This window comes from Procambarus clarkii, chromosome 46 (genome assembly GCF_040958095.1).
Source record: "Procambarus clarkii isolate CNS0578487 chromosome 46, FALCON_Pclarkii_2.0, whole genome shotgun sequence".
NCBI lineage: Eukaryota > Metazoa > Arthropoda > Malacostraca > Decapoda > Cambaridae > Procambarus > Procambarus clarkii.
Genome location: NC_091195.1, coordinates 16,225,822 through 16,241,515, shown reverse-complemented (window position 1 = coordinate 16,241,515; position 15,694 = coordinate 16,225,822). Strand labels below are relative to the sequence as shown.

Here is a 15,694-nt window from a genome sequence, read left to right as displayed (position 1 = left end):
TCTGTGCGCAGGGCGGCTTCTCGTAAGGGGCAGCAGTCCTTTCGTGGTTCACGATGGGGAGGAGGCCTGCTCTGTTCGCTTACGCCTGGTCTCACGATTTGTGGGCTTTTCGGGTCGTTTCTCGCGGCCTGCGGTGGCGTTGGGTGGCTCCTCCTTCGGGGGGTTCGGGGCTGGCAGGGCAGGCCTCTTCACCTGCACTCTGTCGGGTCATCTTGGAGTGGTTGCGCTTGGGCGTGGTCGAAACGATGACGTGTCTCAGGTGGGTTTCCCGTCTGTTTCCAGTTGCGAAACTGGACTGTGTGGACCTGCGGTTCATTCTGGACTTGTCCCATCTGAACCCCTCGGTTTCTTGCCCCTCGTTTCAGATGACCACTCTGTCCCAGGTCCGACTTCTGTTTGAGCCGGGCACTTGGATGGGGTCTCTGGACCTCAAGGACGAGTATTGGCACGTCCCTATTCATCCGGGGGTTCAGGGACTGGCTCGGTTTTGTTGTGGGACATCAGTGTTACCGCTTTTGTGGTCTCTCGTTCGGGTTGAATCTGGAACCTCACGTGTTCACATGGCTTACCCGGGTTATGGTGACCTGCCTGCATCTGTTAGGTGTTCGGGTTTTGGCTTACCTTGACGACTGGCTGGTTTAGGCTCCCAGTCAGTCCACGTGTCTGTTGCCCAGGGGTTTGGTACTTTCCCAGCTAGCCGGGTTCGGGTTCCTGGTGAATTGGCAGAAATTCCTTCTGATTCCTTCCCAGATTTGGTCGTGGCTGGGTCTTGTGTGGGACTCTCGGACTGTTTCCTTGTCTCTCCCCCCTGGAGTTTCTCCTTTGGCTGCGGTCCCACCTGTGCTTGTTTCTGGAGAGCTCCCGGGTCACTCACGGTTGCTTGAGGGTCTGTGCGGGAGCATGAACTTTACGATGATGGTCTACCCGCCGGGTCGGGTATGGCTTCGTCGGCTGCTTTGGTTCCTTCGGGGACGTCCCTTCCGCCTCTCTCGTGATCACTGGGTTCGGACCCCAGGGGTCTCACGTCGTCTATCAGCTGGTGCTTTGTGACCAGGCCAGCCAGGGATGGTGGGGTCCGTCCTTCCGTCAGGCCCACACCCACAGCACGGTGCGGGAGTCCCGTTTCGTTCCCCTGTCCACGGAATGGATGGTCGACGCCGACTCATTCCATTGGGTCTGCCAGACGTTCGGGTGCCCGGAGGTAGACCTCTTCGTGTCGGCGTGGTTGAGGCATCTTCCGATATACGTGGCGCCCTTCCACGACCACAAGGCCGTCGGGGTCGGCGACAGCAGGACTGCTGTCAAGGACTTTCTGGCAGGACTGGTCGAGGTAGGGGGTTTCTTTTCCCCCTAGTTCAGCTGTTGCTCCAGGTCCTGGCTCACTTGGAGATTTACCGAGGGCGAATAGTCCTCTTGGCCCCGTGGTGGCCGGCCCAGTCATGGTTTCAGGCGCTGGTTGCCCGGTGTCCGAACCCAGAGGTTTTTCTGCGGCTCCGCCTCTTTCAGCAGATCGGCCCGGTCTATTACACGACTGGTTCGCTCTTCTCCTCGAGTCTTTGCGTTTTGCATTTTTTACTCAAGTTTATCACCATCTATATGGTGATCAGGTGGCTTCTTTGATGATCTCCCACCTGATGGCTTTGTCTCGGCGGCATTATAAAGTTTCCTGGCGGTCCTTCCGTTTCTTTTTGACTCTTCGTCATTATTCTTTGCTTTCGGTTCAGGTGTTGTCCATTCTCTTGTGGTTGTTCCAGGACCATTATCTTATGCTGAATACTGTCGCCTTGCATCATGTGGCGCTGGTGGAGCTGCTACTGCTTGCTTTCGGTATAGATCTCACTTCTGTGCCGTTTCGCAAGCTGTCTCGTGCGTTGTTTCACCTCCAGCCTGCTCATGCGCCACCTGAGCCGTCCTGGTCTTTGGACAGAGTGCTCTCCTATCTCTCTTCTCCTCGGTTTGCTGTGGCCCCTTCGGTTCAGGTTTGTCTAAGGCTCTTTTCCTGTTGGCATTGGCCTCTGGGGGTCGGGTTGCGGAGCTTCATGCTCTTCTCCGGCGCAGGGGTTTCTGCACTTTGGTCGTGGTGATAGGTTTGTTCGTCTTCAGCCCGGTCCTTCTCTTCTGGCGAAGAATGAGACTGCTGCTTTCCAGAGGGGTACTTGGGTTGTTGATGCTTAGTTGGTCAGCCCAGGGGTGCATCATGTGTTGTAAGAGAACAAATCCACAAGGGGTGTGACGAGGGTTAGAACCTACGTCTGAGAGGATCCCAAATGCTGCCTTAATTGACTGAGCTACGACATGGTTAAAAGAAATGAAATGAAGTAAGTGTAAGTAAGGGCGAAGAGGTAGAACAGCCTATTGACATAGCTCGAGTGCATGGGGGAATTGTGTAAAACCCTGGTTTGTGTCTCGGAGAGACTGCAAGATCCGTCGGTAAATCAGGATGATTTCTCGGTTGCAATTCTTTTAACCATGTCGTAGCTCAGTCGATTAAGGCAGCGTTTGGGATCTTCTCGGACGTAGGTTTGAACCCTCGTCACGGCCCTTGTGGATTTGTTCATTTGATGCATCACGCTATTGTGAGTTCTGTATGTCATGTGTTGTGTCCGGTTGCAGCCCTCCACCATTATTTGCGCAGTCACGGCTTCTGTGTCCGGGGATGCGCTTTGGGTTGATCTGGTTTCCCTTCTTCCCTGTTTGCGGGTACGGGTCTCTCAGGTCATCCGCAGGGTTATTAAGTCTAGCCAGCAAGCGGTCTATTCCTGTGCCCATGACATTTATAAGTTTGCTGCTCTTGTTGCCTGCCTTTGGTAACATGTCCTGGGCTGACATTCGGGCACAGGGTTTTTGGCGGTCGAACAGGGTTCTGGCTGCGTGCTACCTCGTTAACGTTCCTGGGCCTAGTCGGGCTAGTGTCGCTTTGAGGCGGTGGCTGAGGCCTGTGGACACCGACCTCCTCCCGGGTAAGTCCCCTTCTTCCTTTTTGTCTTTGGTGAAGTTGCTCCAGGGAGCTGTTGGGGCTTCCCCTAAAAAACACTGTTGAATGTGAATGAAATGCCATTTTCTGGGTGAGTTCCGGAGGCTCCCAGGCAACCCTCCCTCCCTCCCTCCGGTCGACGGTTTTCCCGTATTTCGATATCCAGCCTCAGAACAGCAGGGTGGATCGCCAGTGTGGGGGTCTGGGGCTCCCCCTTCTCCCTCCCGGGGAGGGGGTGGAAGTTGTGCAGACATGCGGCAGCGACTTGTGTGATGTCATGCTTGTTTGCTTGTTTTCATTTGTGGAGTTATGTCCACTCGGTTGGCTATTTTCATTGTTTTCAGCCAGAATAGGAAGTTTGTTTTGGGTCGTTGCGACGTTCAGGCTCCCGCACAGACCCTCAAGGAGTTTGCTTGAGGGTCTGTGCGGGAGCCTGAACGTTGCGATGATGGTCTACCCGCCGGGTCGGGTTCGGCTTTGTCGGCTGTTCTGGTTCCTTTAGGGGCGTCCCTTCTGCCCCTCTCGCGATCGCTGGGTTCGGCCCCCGGGGGCCTTGCATCAGCTGCTGCATCGCCGGCTTCCTCTTCAGGGTTTTCGGGGTTCAGTACCTTGGTGCCTGCTCGAACCCTCGCTCGATGTGTTCATTGGTGTCGTCTTTCGTCTGAGGCTTTGTGACCAGTGCTCACCAGTCCGGCCAGGGACGGTAGGGTCTGTCCTTCCATCCAGCCCACAGCACGGTGCAGGAGTTCGCGGTGGTGTGGTTTACTCTTCGGAGGGTTTGGATCACCCTCGGATCGAGGATTCGGCTCCATTCAGACTGCTCCCAGTGGTTCATTGCCTGAACCGAGGGGGTTCGATGCGGTCCTCAGCTCTTTGGCATTGGTTGCTTTGGGTGACTTGTCTGCTGAGTTCTCAGGGTGTGGCTCTCCAGGCTGTTCGCGTACGGGGAATGTCCAATGTCTTGGCCGACGGCCTGTCTTGTTTCGTTCTCCTGTCCATGGAATGGACGGTCGACACCGACTCCTTCCATTGGCTTTGCCAGACGTTCGGGCTCCCCGAGGTAGACCTCTTCACATCGGCGTGGTCGCGACACCTTCCCCTGTATGTGGCGCCCTTCCCCGACTGCGAAACCGTCGGGGTCGATGCCTTTTGGCAGGACTGGTCGAGGTGGGGGTTCCTGTACCTCTTTCGCCCGGTTCCGCTGTTGCTCCAGGTCCTGACTCGCTTGGAGACTTACCAGGGAAGAGTAGTCCTCTTGGCCCTGTGGTGGCCGGCCCAGCCGTGGTTTCAGGTGTTGCTTACTCGGTATCCGAACCTGGAGGTTTTCTCGCGGCTCCTCCATTTTCAGCAGATCGGACCGGAGAGTCACGTGGCTGGTTCGATCTTCTCCTCGAGTCTTCGCGTATGGTATTTTTGACTCGAGTTTATCATCATCTTTATGGTGATCAGGTGGCTTCCTTTTTAGTGTCCCACCTGTGGGCTTCGTCTCGGCAGCAGTATGAAGTTTCCTGGCGGTCCTTCCGGTTCTTTTTGCGTCTTGGTCGTTGTGCTTTGCTGTCTGTTAGGGTGGTATTGTCCTTTCTCTCTTGGTTGTTCCAGGACCGTCATCTTATGCACTGTCGCCTAGTATTGTGCAGCGCTGGCGGAGCCGCTTCAGCTTGCTTTTGTTATTGATGTTACTGTACTTCTGACCCGTTTTGCATGCTGTCTCGTGCATTGTTTCACCTCCGTCCTGCTCGTGCCCCGCCTGAGCCGTCCTGGTCATTGGACAGGGCTCTCTTTTATTTCTTCTCCTTGGTTTGTTGTTGCCCCATTGGTTCAGGATTATTTCTCGAAGGCTCTTTTTCTGTTGGCATTGGTCTCTTGGGGTCGGGTCAGAGAGCTTCATGCTCTCCTCTGGCGCAAGGGTTTCTGCTCTTTCGGTCATGGCTATTGGTTTCTTCATTTGCAGTCTTTTTCTTTTCTGGCAAAGAATAAGACTGCTTCTTTCCAGAGGGGTCCCTGGGTTGTTGATGCTTGGTTGGTTGGGCCGGGGGTGCATCATGTTTTGTGTCCGGTTGCGGCCCTTCACCGTTATTTGTGCTTCTGTGTCCAGGGCTTCTGTGTCCAAGGACGCGCTTTTCGTTGATCCGGTTTCCCTTCTTCCCTGTTTGCGGGTCCGGGGAGCTGAAGGTGCTCCCCCCAGAAAACCAGCGTTGGATGTAATGAAATGCCATTTTCTGGGCGAGACCCGGAGGCACCCCGGCATCCCTCCTTCCCTCTGGTCGGCAGTTTTTCGCGTTTTTTGATGTCCAGCCTCAGAACTGACGGGTGGATAGTGGGGGGTCTGGGGCTCCCCCTTCTCTCCTCCTGGGGAGGGTGGAGGGTAGTTGCACAGAGAGCGGCACGGTGACATGTAACGTCATGCTCGTTTGCTTGTCTTTTTGGGGAGTTCTATCCACTTGTTTGGCTTTTGGTAGCAATTTTCACTAAAATAAGTTTTTTCTGTGGGGAGCCCCTACGGCTCCCTGGAGCTTATCGGGCTAATGTATGTTATGTTAGACCGGGACATTAGCTAAGGAGTTCAGACCTACCAGGGACCAGCGCCAGAACCTGGCCCCTTCAGAGAGGTTTCAGGGAGCAATGGCCCTGGAAAACCCCATATGGTTGGGGGTTTTCCTTATCTGCCATCGACCGGGGTTAGGCACCCAGAAAGGTAGGCGTAACAAAACAAACCCCACATGGTAAGAAACTACAACAAAAACCGAACAGAGAGGTAGAAAACTCCCTACAATCCCAAGGAAACAAGCAAACAAGCAAACATCACACTTTACTGCCGCGCCGATCGTCCGCGCAGCCCTCCCCACCACGGGAGGGGGAGGGGGGAGCCCCGGACATACCGCGCCGGCTGCCAAGCTCCATTTTAATGTCAACCGGGATTGACGCTTCTCTGGCCTCAGTTTCCTAGGCGGTGTTTGCCTTGTGTGGCGTTCACTGCCGTGTGTTGTGGTGTGCGGTGGCCAGGAGTACTTCATCAATGCCGGGGCTGCATGTGCTTAGTGGCTGACTTCCCTAAGCGCCCTGTGAGTACTGCCCTTGCGTAACAGGGTTATCTTCCCTGGGGCGTTCGGGAACCATTCCCGTAGAGGTTCTTGCTGCTCGGCATTTGCCTCGCTCTTGGGGCCAGATGGGGCTTGGGGCCCTTGTTTGGCCCTGGGTAGGGATTGGTATTGTGCTGGTTAGGGCGTCAAGGTGTTGCGCAGCCTGCCACCTAAGCGGCGGCCGGTTTCTGTTGCCTCTGGAGACGGTGTACTTTTGCGGGGTTTTTCTTTTGTTTTTCATTTTTCTTGCCTGGTGGGGGTCTGCCTAAGGTGGTTATAGTTCCACTGGTAGTGTTTGGCGGCCCTCTGCTAGGCCCCCGTGCTTGTACACGTCTCAGGGGTTTTCAGTGCTATAATCTACCCTCTTGTTATGTTTGGGTTTCTTAACCGGTTAGCAACACCTTGCCCGGGCTTCCCGTAGTTGTTACCCTACGGGCCCTGGAAACCCCTGTCTGGGCTCGGGGGACCATTGAATGTGTCTTCCGGGTTCCAACCCGTCTTGTACGGGATCGTTGGTTGCTGTTCCCTTGTCTCCGGGTGACAGTCGCCAATTTTACCTCCGTCGTGCTGCCTGTTGGGTCACTGACACCTTGACCCGGAGTCTTGCGAGTGATTCTCTGCTTGTTCTCCAGTACTCTCCTGATGTTATTACTGTTCAGAGTACAGGCGGCATCCATGTTGTAAGCTAGGTTAGGTTGCTGCAACATGCTAGGTTGGTTTCCCACTCGAATGCCCCGTGGCCGCCCCGTTTGGTTAGGTGCTGCTCGCCCCTTTCTCTCCATGTTCCCGGCTCCGGGGTCGGGGCGGGGTTTAGTTGCGGCAGAGACTCGGGCGGTTTTCGGGGGCTGCCCCGTTCGGGTTGGGGACGGAGGTTTGAGCCTGTGCCTCCTGCCAAGGCTTCTGGGTCTTACCAGCGGCCCTTTCTTGTTGCCTTTCCCAGGGGCTCTTGCTTTTCTTTAAGGGCGGAGGGCTTGGAGGACGGCTCTGCCCCGGGGCCTCTGTTGTTGGTTCCCGGGGCTGTGGGGGTTGCCTGCTAGCAGTTCTGGGGCGGTTTTGCCCCTTCAGGGGTTTTTCTGCTGTTGGGCGTCGTTTTTCGCCCTTCCAGTCTGCTAGCTTCCCACATTTGCTGGCGTGTTTTTGTGTATTTAGCGTCAGTCACAGCCCCTGCTGGCGGCCATTTTCGTCTGCCGGTTTCACGGCGTGGCCACCAGGGCGGCGTTGCGGTTTGTTTACATGCGTCTGGGTGTGCAAGCGAGCGTCTCTGGTGAGTTTTCAAAAATTTTTCAGGGTTTTTGTTCTCCTGTTGTCGTTTCTTTGTTTTTCTGGTGTTTTCTTGCCGTTGCCTGTTCCTCTGGGAACGTTTGGGTGTTGATTTTGGGTCTGAGCCTATGGGTTTAGGCTCAGTGCCCCTGGCTGGTATGCTTGCTCCCACACCTTGCCCCTCGGTTTTCGGTCTGTTGGGACCGTTTTCCCAGGGCGTTCTGCTGGGGTCTGTGCTTTGCCTTTCAGTGGTGTTCTCCGCCGGCAAATGTGGTGGTTTGGGCTCCCCCTGGTTCGATTCTGGGTTCCTTTGGGTTCCTTGGTTTCGTTCTGGAGGTTTCTTCCTCTTGGGCCCCCTTTTGTGGGTTCAGGGGACTTTGTTTTCTCGTGTGACCCGGTTCTGCCTTTTGGGGTTCCGGGGTCTTCCTGGCTTGCAGACTGAGCTTTTTGGTTCTTGGCACATGTTGTGGTTGTGCTGGGACTTTGTGGTTTTGCTGTCGAGGTGGGCCTTTTGATGCAGTTTTGTGCCTTCTTTGCCTGGCCGGCGTAGTGCTCTCTGCCACTAGTCGGCGGCTTGTGCTTTTACAATATATGTCCTCACCTAGTGGTGCTTGTGGGGGTTGAGCTCTGGCTCCTTGGTCCTGCCTCTCAACCGTCCATCAACAGGTGTATCGGTTCCTGTGCCTCTTGGGCTCTGTCATGTCTACATGTGACATTGTATGGGGGTCAGCCTCGTTACTTGTGTGAGGAGTCGCCACATTACTTCCTAGTGCTTTCCCGTTCCCATTCTGCCACTAAAAAAAAAAAAAAAAAAAAAAAAAAAAAAAAAAAAAAAAAAAAAAAAAACTTTAATTCTATCTGTGGCTCTTTTGGGTACTCAGTTTCCTTCTGTGTCCCCTAGTGCGTGTGCCCCTTGTGTTACATAGCCTGTCCTTATCAACCCTGTCGATTCCCTTGGGTATCTTGAATGTGGTGATCAGGTCTCCCCTCACTTCATCTTCCAGCGAAGTGTGGTTTCATTCCCGTAGTCTCTCCTCATGACTTCGGTAGTGTACTTTTTCTTTCGGAAGGGGTTCTGTTCCCTTCTCTGTTGACTGGGCGCTGGGGGAGCAGCTTGCTCTGTTGCCTCTCGCTTGGTCCCGCTGTTGGTGGGCGCTTTGGGTTGTCTTCCGGCCTCTGCTGGCGTCGGAGGACGGCTTCTCCCCCTTGGGGGGGGTTCAGAGCTGGCGGGGTGGGCTTCTTCCCCTGCGCTTCGTCATTTCCTCTTCGTGGGTGCGTGGGGCGTGGTCGATCCGCCCCATCCTTCTGGGCTTCCCGTCTGCTCTTTGCAGTCATGATCTTTTCCCGTCTGCTCTTTGCAGTCATGAGCTTTTCCAGTCTGCAGTTCTTCTGGACTACTTCAGTCTGCGCCCTGGATCCTCTGCCCTCCTCGGAGGACTGTTGTCTCCTGTTCGGATTCTGTTAGGGCCGGGTGCATGGATGGTGGACCTGGACCTCCAGGTCACTTCTTGGCACGTTCCTCTCCAGTTTTTCTGGGGCTAGCACGGTTGGTAATTACTTATGTGTACTTACCTAAGTGTAGTTACAGGATGAGAGCTACTCTCGTGGTGTCCCGTCTTCCCAGCACTCTGTCATATATTGCTTTGATTATAATTGTCATTTTGTCATATAATGATTGTCATATGTCATAATATGTCTTAATATGATTGTCATATAATGCTTTGGTGGTGGGGCTTCAGGTTTGCTGTTTTTATTGCCTTCCCTATTTTGTAAAGGGCACTTTGTATACTCTTTGCATCTTTACCGGATCTTAGTGCCCTGTCTGCGTCTGAGATTCGGTGTCTGGCCTACCTCGACGACTGGCTGGAGTGGGCTCCCAGTCAGTCCGCTTGTCTGCTCGCCGGGGGATGGTTCTTTCCAGATCGCTGGGTTTGGTTTCCTGGTGATCTGGAGGTTTTTCCTTCTGTTTCCGTCCCGGGTTCGGACCTGGGCCTTGTTTCAGGCTCTTGGGCCCCCTCATTGTCTTCCCTCCAGAAGTGTTACTGCGGCTGTGGTCCCGCCTTTGGCTGTTCAGGAGGGGGTCCCGGGTTGCTCAGCGGTTGCTTGGGCGGTTGTGCGGGAGTTTGCACTTCGGCGTGCTTGTCTGCCCGCGGAGTCGGGTTTGGCTCCGGTGTCGGTTGGTTCCTACGGAGACTCCCCTTCCGCCTCTTGCATTCCTTGGGTTCCTCTGGGGATCTGGTGTTGGTGCTGCGTCACCAGCTTCCTCTTTGGGGTTTTCGGGGTTCCGTGCCTTGGCACCTCCCCGAGCCTTCGCTCGATGTGTTCACGGACAGGTCGTCTCTCGGCTGGGGCTTTGTGACCAGTGCTCACCAGGTCGGCCGAGATTGATGGAGTCTGTCTGTCCGTCGGGCTCACAGCCCGGTTCAGGTGTTCATGGCTGTCTGGTTTGCGCTTCGGAAGGTTTGGGTCACTAGGTACTCTACCATTCAGCTCTGTTTGGACTGTTCTCTGGTGGTTCTTGCCGGAACCACAGGGGGTTTGGTTAACCGTGTGGTTCGTGTCCGGGCTGTGTCCTGCGTCCTGGTGGACCACTGTCTTGGTTCATTCCTCTTCGTGGGTTGGCCAGTCGTCGCCGATTCGTTTTGTTGGCTCTGTTGGGCTTATGGACTCCTGGCCATGGACTTCGGGTCGGCGTGGTCTAGGCGTCGCCCGTTTTGTGGCGCCCTTCCCACCTGCGAGGACTTCACGGTGGAGGCTTTCGGCAGGCCTGGTCGAGGTGGGGGGTACCTGTACCTCTTCTCCCGGTCAAGCTGTTGCTTCGGGTTCTGGCTCGGTTGCAGCCCATTCCCACGAGAACAGTCCTTATGGTTCCATGGTGGCCGGCCCGGCCTTCTTTTCAGACGCTGCTTGATAGGTGTCCGTACCCGGGGCGTTTTTCCTGAGGCTTCGCCTCTTTCAGCAGGCCGAATCGGTCCTGTCCGTGACTGGTTCGGCCTTCTCTTTGGCTCTTCGCGTCTGGTATTTTGACGCAGGTATCACCATCTCTATGGTGTTCAGGTGGCTTTGTTGACGGTGTCCCACCTGCGAGCTTCGTCTTGGAGACAGTATGACGTTTATTACGTTTTCTCGCGTTTTGTTTCCCCTCCGGCCTGCTCATGAGTCGCCTGAGCCATCCTGGTCCTTGTTCAGGGTGCCTTCTTATCTTCCCCTCAGTTTGTGGTAGCCCCTTCGGTTTCAGTTTCCTCCTCTTTGGTACTGGTGGTAGCTTTATAGGTGTGCAGCCTTTCTCTGTCCTGGCGCCGGTCGTGACGGCTGCTTTCCGGAGGGGTTCTTGGGGTATTGGTACTTGTTTGGTTTGGCCGGGGGGTGCGTCCTGTGTTGTCCGGTTGTGCTTTTTGCTGTTGCCGGCGTACCGTGCCTGGGGATGCGCTGTGGTGGATCCGGTTCCTTCGTTCCCTGTTTTCAGGGCTCGGGTCTCCCAGGTCGTCCGCAGTGTTTTCCTTCTTCCTGCGGTCTGTCTTTGCGCCCGTGCTGTTCAGACGTTTGCAGCATTTGCTGCTGTGTTGGTGACATCTCGGGCTCGTTTCGGGCGCAGGGATTTGTGGGTCGCACAGGTTTTTGGCCGCCCATCCATATGTGCGTCTGTTCTTGGGCGTTCTTGTTGCCTTGGGTCGCAGGTTTGCGACCGGTTGTCTTGGCTTTGCGTTGCAGAGTTTGTGGCGGCCGCCTCCCGGGTTAGCCCTTTCTTTTCCTTCTCTTTGGGTATGAAGCTCCAGGGAGCCGTAGGGGCTCCCCACAGAAAACCAGCGTTGAATGTAATGAAACGCCATTTTCTGGGTGAGCCCCGGAGGCTCCCTGGAAACCCTCCCTCCCACCGGTCGGCGGTTTTTTCGCGTTGGTTGAAGCTTAGCTTCCGAACTGGAGCTTGGCAGCCGGCGCGGCATGTCCGGGGTTCCCCCCTCCCCCTTCCGGGGTGGGGAGGGCTGCGCGGACGATCGGCGCGGCAGTAAAGTGTGATGTTTGCTTGTTTGCTTGTTTCCTTGGGATTGTAGGGAGTTTTCTACCTCTCTGTTCGGTTTTTGTTGTAGTTTCTTACCATGTGGGGTTTGTTTTGTTACGCCTACCTTTCTGGGTGCCTAACCCCGGTCGATGGCAGATAAGGAAAACCCCCAACCATATGGGGTTTTCCAGGGCCATTGCTCCCTGAAACCTCTCTGAAGGGGCCAAGTTCTGGCGCTGGTCCCTGGTAGGTCTGAACTCCTTAGCTAATGTCTCGGTCTAACATAACATACATTAGCCTGATAAGCTCCAGGGAGCCTCCGGGGCTCACCCAGAAAATGGCGTTTCATTACATTCAACGCTGGTTTTTTGTGTTGGTTTATACCATCTCGGCTCCTCTATAACTGCCCGCTTTGGAATGCCCCCTTTGGTTCATTCTATAGTGTGTGGACTAGGTTTTCATAATTTTGCATGTGACTGTGCAAGTTGGAATCAGTCTCCTGTTCTTCATTCTGAAAGGAAGAAGTTGGGTCCTCATGTTGGATTTGGTTTTGAGCCCTTTCTCATTTTTACTTCTAGTTTCTTGGTTACAATACAAGGTACCTTCTTTTGCCAGGCAGCTTCTTTGTTGGGTCTCTTTTACATGGTATGTCTACCTTGCTAGTCTGATTGATTAGTAATAGTACTTGAGGTCAAAGAAAGTAAGACGGAGCCCAGAAACCTGTAGTTTCCTACACTCAATGCTTTATTACTGTATTAATTCATATGAAATATACAACAAAAATATACATAGAGTACATGAATTTCACAACTATCTTTGAATTTCAGGCTCTCCAGGAATTTGATATGATAAAAGATGGTGACCGCGTTCTAGTTTGTCTGTCTGGAGGAAAGGATTCTCTGTCACTGCTTCATACACTTCGGCAGTATCAGTTTTACGCTGGTGCGAGAGGAATCCATTTCTCTGTGGGTGCCGTAACAGTGGACCCAATGAGTGCATCGTATGACCCAAGACCACTCGTCCCTTACCTGGCTAGTTTAGGAGTTCCTTACTTCTTTGAGCAGCAGGGTGGGTATGACCTGAGTATTTAGCCATACTAGGTGTTCATTAAGCACCAGAGAGAATATGACTTGATCAATTAACGCATAGAGGAAGAAAACCCGCTGAGTTGTTCATCCCGTCACTTGTACCCAGACACAGCTGGTACTTGCTGAACTTGAGACAGTTAAGCAAGTCCCAGCTGTGTCTGGGTACAAGTGACAGGATGAACAACCCAGTGGGTTTTCTTCCTATTGGGGAGTGTTGTACATGCTGTTATGGCAGTGTGTCCACTCACAAGATGAGTGGCGCTGCCCAATAAACTCGCCACTCGGGAAAAATTAAAAAATTTAAAATTAACGCAACGTTTGTAAAGTAATTTAGAACAAGCGTATTGTACACTTGTGTTCTCTCTCTCTGGCATGTAGACGGTGTCGTCCTACATTCTTGATTTGTACTGGGCAGTAAAGTCTTGTTTTAAAATACATTCACTTGGTCATGATGATATGAACTTTTGTTGTATTTTAGCTCAATCAGAAATGCAGATATGACCAACTGAAAAATTCATAGTGGGATCAGCCGGGAGATGTATATTTAAACATAATTGTTGGATGTTAGCGAAATGATATATTGTAAGTTGCATTGGATCAGGAAGTTTAAAAACAGACTCTTAAAAAAAAAGTATTCTGAGAGCTTTAGAAATTATATTGATTTCTTATACATTGCTTCAAGAATACGACCCCACCACCAGTATGCTTGTCTTTTTGTCAGGGTGTCAAGGGGATTCACAGGTAACACAATATATATATACTACTAGCATATCCCAGTGATTACCGAAGTAATTACCCAAGTGTAGTTACTGGATGAGAGCTACGCTTGTGGTGTCCCGTCTTCCCAGCATTCTCTTGTCGTACAACACTTTGAAACACCAGTGGTGAAGTGTTTTAGTTTGTTGCATTTCAGTTGGTGTCTCAGATGATGGAAAAAGATGCCTCTCCGTTTGAAGTTAGCTTGAAGAGTAATCATTATAATAACGTTGACCAAATGCAGACGAGGAGTCACGATAACGTGGCTGAAATATGTTGACCAAACCACACACTAGAAAGTGAAGGGACGACATTATTTTGCTGTAACTTTAAACCTAAGAAACTAATTTTTGTTCAATACAGATTTTAATACTGAATAATTTTGTTCTGTCTTATTAACAGAATTTTATTTCTTATAATTACAGTGGAATCTTGCTCAAATGGATCATTTCAGTTCAATTGCCTTCACTTACACAGGCGCACCTCGGTTTACGAATTTAATCCGTTCCTGGAGACAGTTCGTAACCCAAAAATTTGTAAACCGAAGTGAATTTCCTCATAAGAAATAATGGGAAATGAATTATTCTGTTCCTGACTCCGTAAAACTTCACTTCAAAGTAAATTTTATACCTAATTCACCCAAATCTTCACTACAAATGTATGTACAAGTTATTACTTACCCTTGCTGATGATGCCTGTTGGCGTATGGAAGATGGTGAGGAGGGGGGAGGAGGAGAGGAGTTACTGTTTGGAAGGGGCTGAAGGTGCATGATTTTCTCAATTGTTTTTGAAAATTGTTTTTCTTGAAGATTGTTTTTCCATTCTTTGTAACACTTGTCTGTAGTGAGACATCACATAAGATCAATGCAACGGCCTGCTATAGCTTTATCTGGGTGATTCTCTTTAGCAAAACTTTGCAGTTCTTCCCATACTGCACACATTTTCTAAATTAATGAGGAAGGGACATCCTCTACTGTCGCCTCTTTCTCCTCTGATGAAGATTTGTTATACTGCCTAGCTAGTTCAACAACATGTGTACCATTTTCATGTTTACGAATGATCTCTTGTTTTTCTTCTATGGTCATTTTCACGTGTGATTTCTTGCCTTGAACCTTACCACTGGCTTTCTTGGGACCCATGGCAAGATATATAATAACAACTTTTATGTTCAAATTGCCAAAAATCCGAAAAAAAACTGTAAATCCTTGCGAAGAATTCAGGCGGGATAGTCACTGGGCGCGAGGCACTGGTAAACTGAGGCGCGATTGCCATGCCACCACGTGCTAGGTCGCGAGTTCGTGGGGGTCTGGTTTGCGCTTCGGAGGGTTCGGGTCACTTGGGGCTCTACCATCCGGACTGTTCTCCTGTGGTTCATTGCCCGAACCATGGGGTTCTCTTCGGTCCTTGCCTCTTTGGGGTTGGTCCCTTTGAGTGGTTCGTCTGATGGATTCTCGGGGTTTGGCTCTCCATGTGGTTCATGTCCAGGGAGTGTCCAACATCCTGGTAGATGGCCTGTCTCGGTTCATTCCACTGTCCACGGAATGGACAGTCGACGCCGATTCGTTCGTTGACTCTGCCGTACGTACGGACTCCTGAACATGGACTTCTTCGCGTCGGCATGGTTTCATCGTCTCCCATGCTATGTGGCGCCCTTCCCCGCCTGTGAGGCGTTCACGGTGGATGCCTTTCGGCACGACTGGTCGAGGTGGGGTTCCTGTACCAGCTGTTGCTTCAGGTTCTGGCTCGGTTGGAGTCCTTCCCAGGGAGAGTAATCCTCGTGACCCCTTGGTGCCCGGCACAGCCTTGGTTTCAGGCACTGCTTGCTCGGTGTTCGAACCAGGGTGTTTCCCGTAGCTCCGCCTCTTTCGGCAGGTCGGACCAGTCCGGTACTTGGCTGGTTCGGCCTTCTGCTCTGCTCTTCGTTTCTGGCCTTTTTGATGTGGGTGTATCACCATCTCTATGGTGATCAGGTGGCTTCGTTGATGGTGTCCCACCTACGAGCTTCGTCTCGGCGACCGCATGAAGTTTCCTGGCGTTCTTTTCTCCATTTTCTTGCTCTTCGTAGGTTGTCTTCTCTTTCGGATCGGGTTCTCTTGTCCATTTTTTTTTTCAGGACCATCTTTGATGTTTATTACTGTCACCTCGTATCGTACGGTGCTGGCAGAGCCGCTCCAGCTTGCATTCAGGGTGGATGTCACCTCCACCCCATTTCTGTGAGCTTTCTCATGCTTTGTTTCACCTCCGGCCTGCTCATGTGCCGCTTGAGCCGTCCTGGTCCTTGGACAGAGTGCTCTCTTATGTTTCCTCTTCTCGGTTTTTGATGGCCCCTTTGGTTCATGATTGTTTTTCCAAGGCCCTGTTTTTGTTGGCATTGGCCTTTGGGGGTCGGGTCGGGGAGCTTCATGCTCTCCTCCTGCGCAGGGGTTTCTGCTCTTTTGGTCCTGGTGGTAGGTTTATACTTAGGTCCTGGTAGGGCTATTAAGTGTAGCCAGCCTGCGGCCTATCCTCGCGCCTATGACGTTCGGAAGTTTGCAGC

General features: G+C 52.4%; 1 non-coding gene across 1 annotated transcript in view; it reads left to right on the top strand.

Annotated features, from left to right (window-relative positions):
• The window catches only part of LOC123770444 (uncharacterized), a 157,232-nt gene that overhangs the window by 71,020 nt on the left and 70,518 nt on the right, over positions 1 to 15,694 (top strand). The window contains exon 12 of the transcript XR_011222172.1: positions 12,142 to 12,382. This is a non-coding gene — a transcript (uncharacterized protein). The remainder of the gene's footprint in view (positions 1 to 12,141; positions 12,383 to 15,694) is intronic.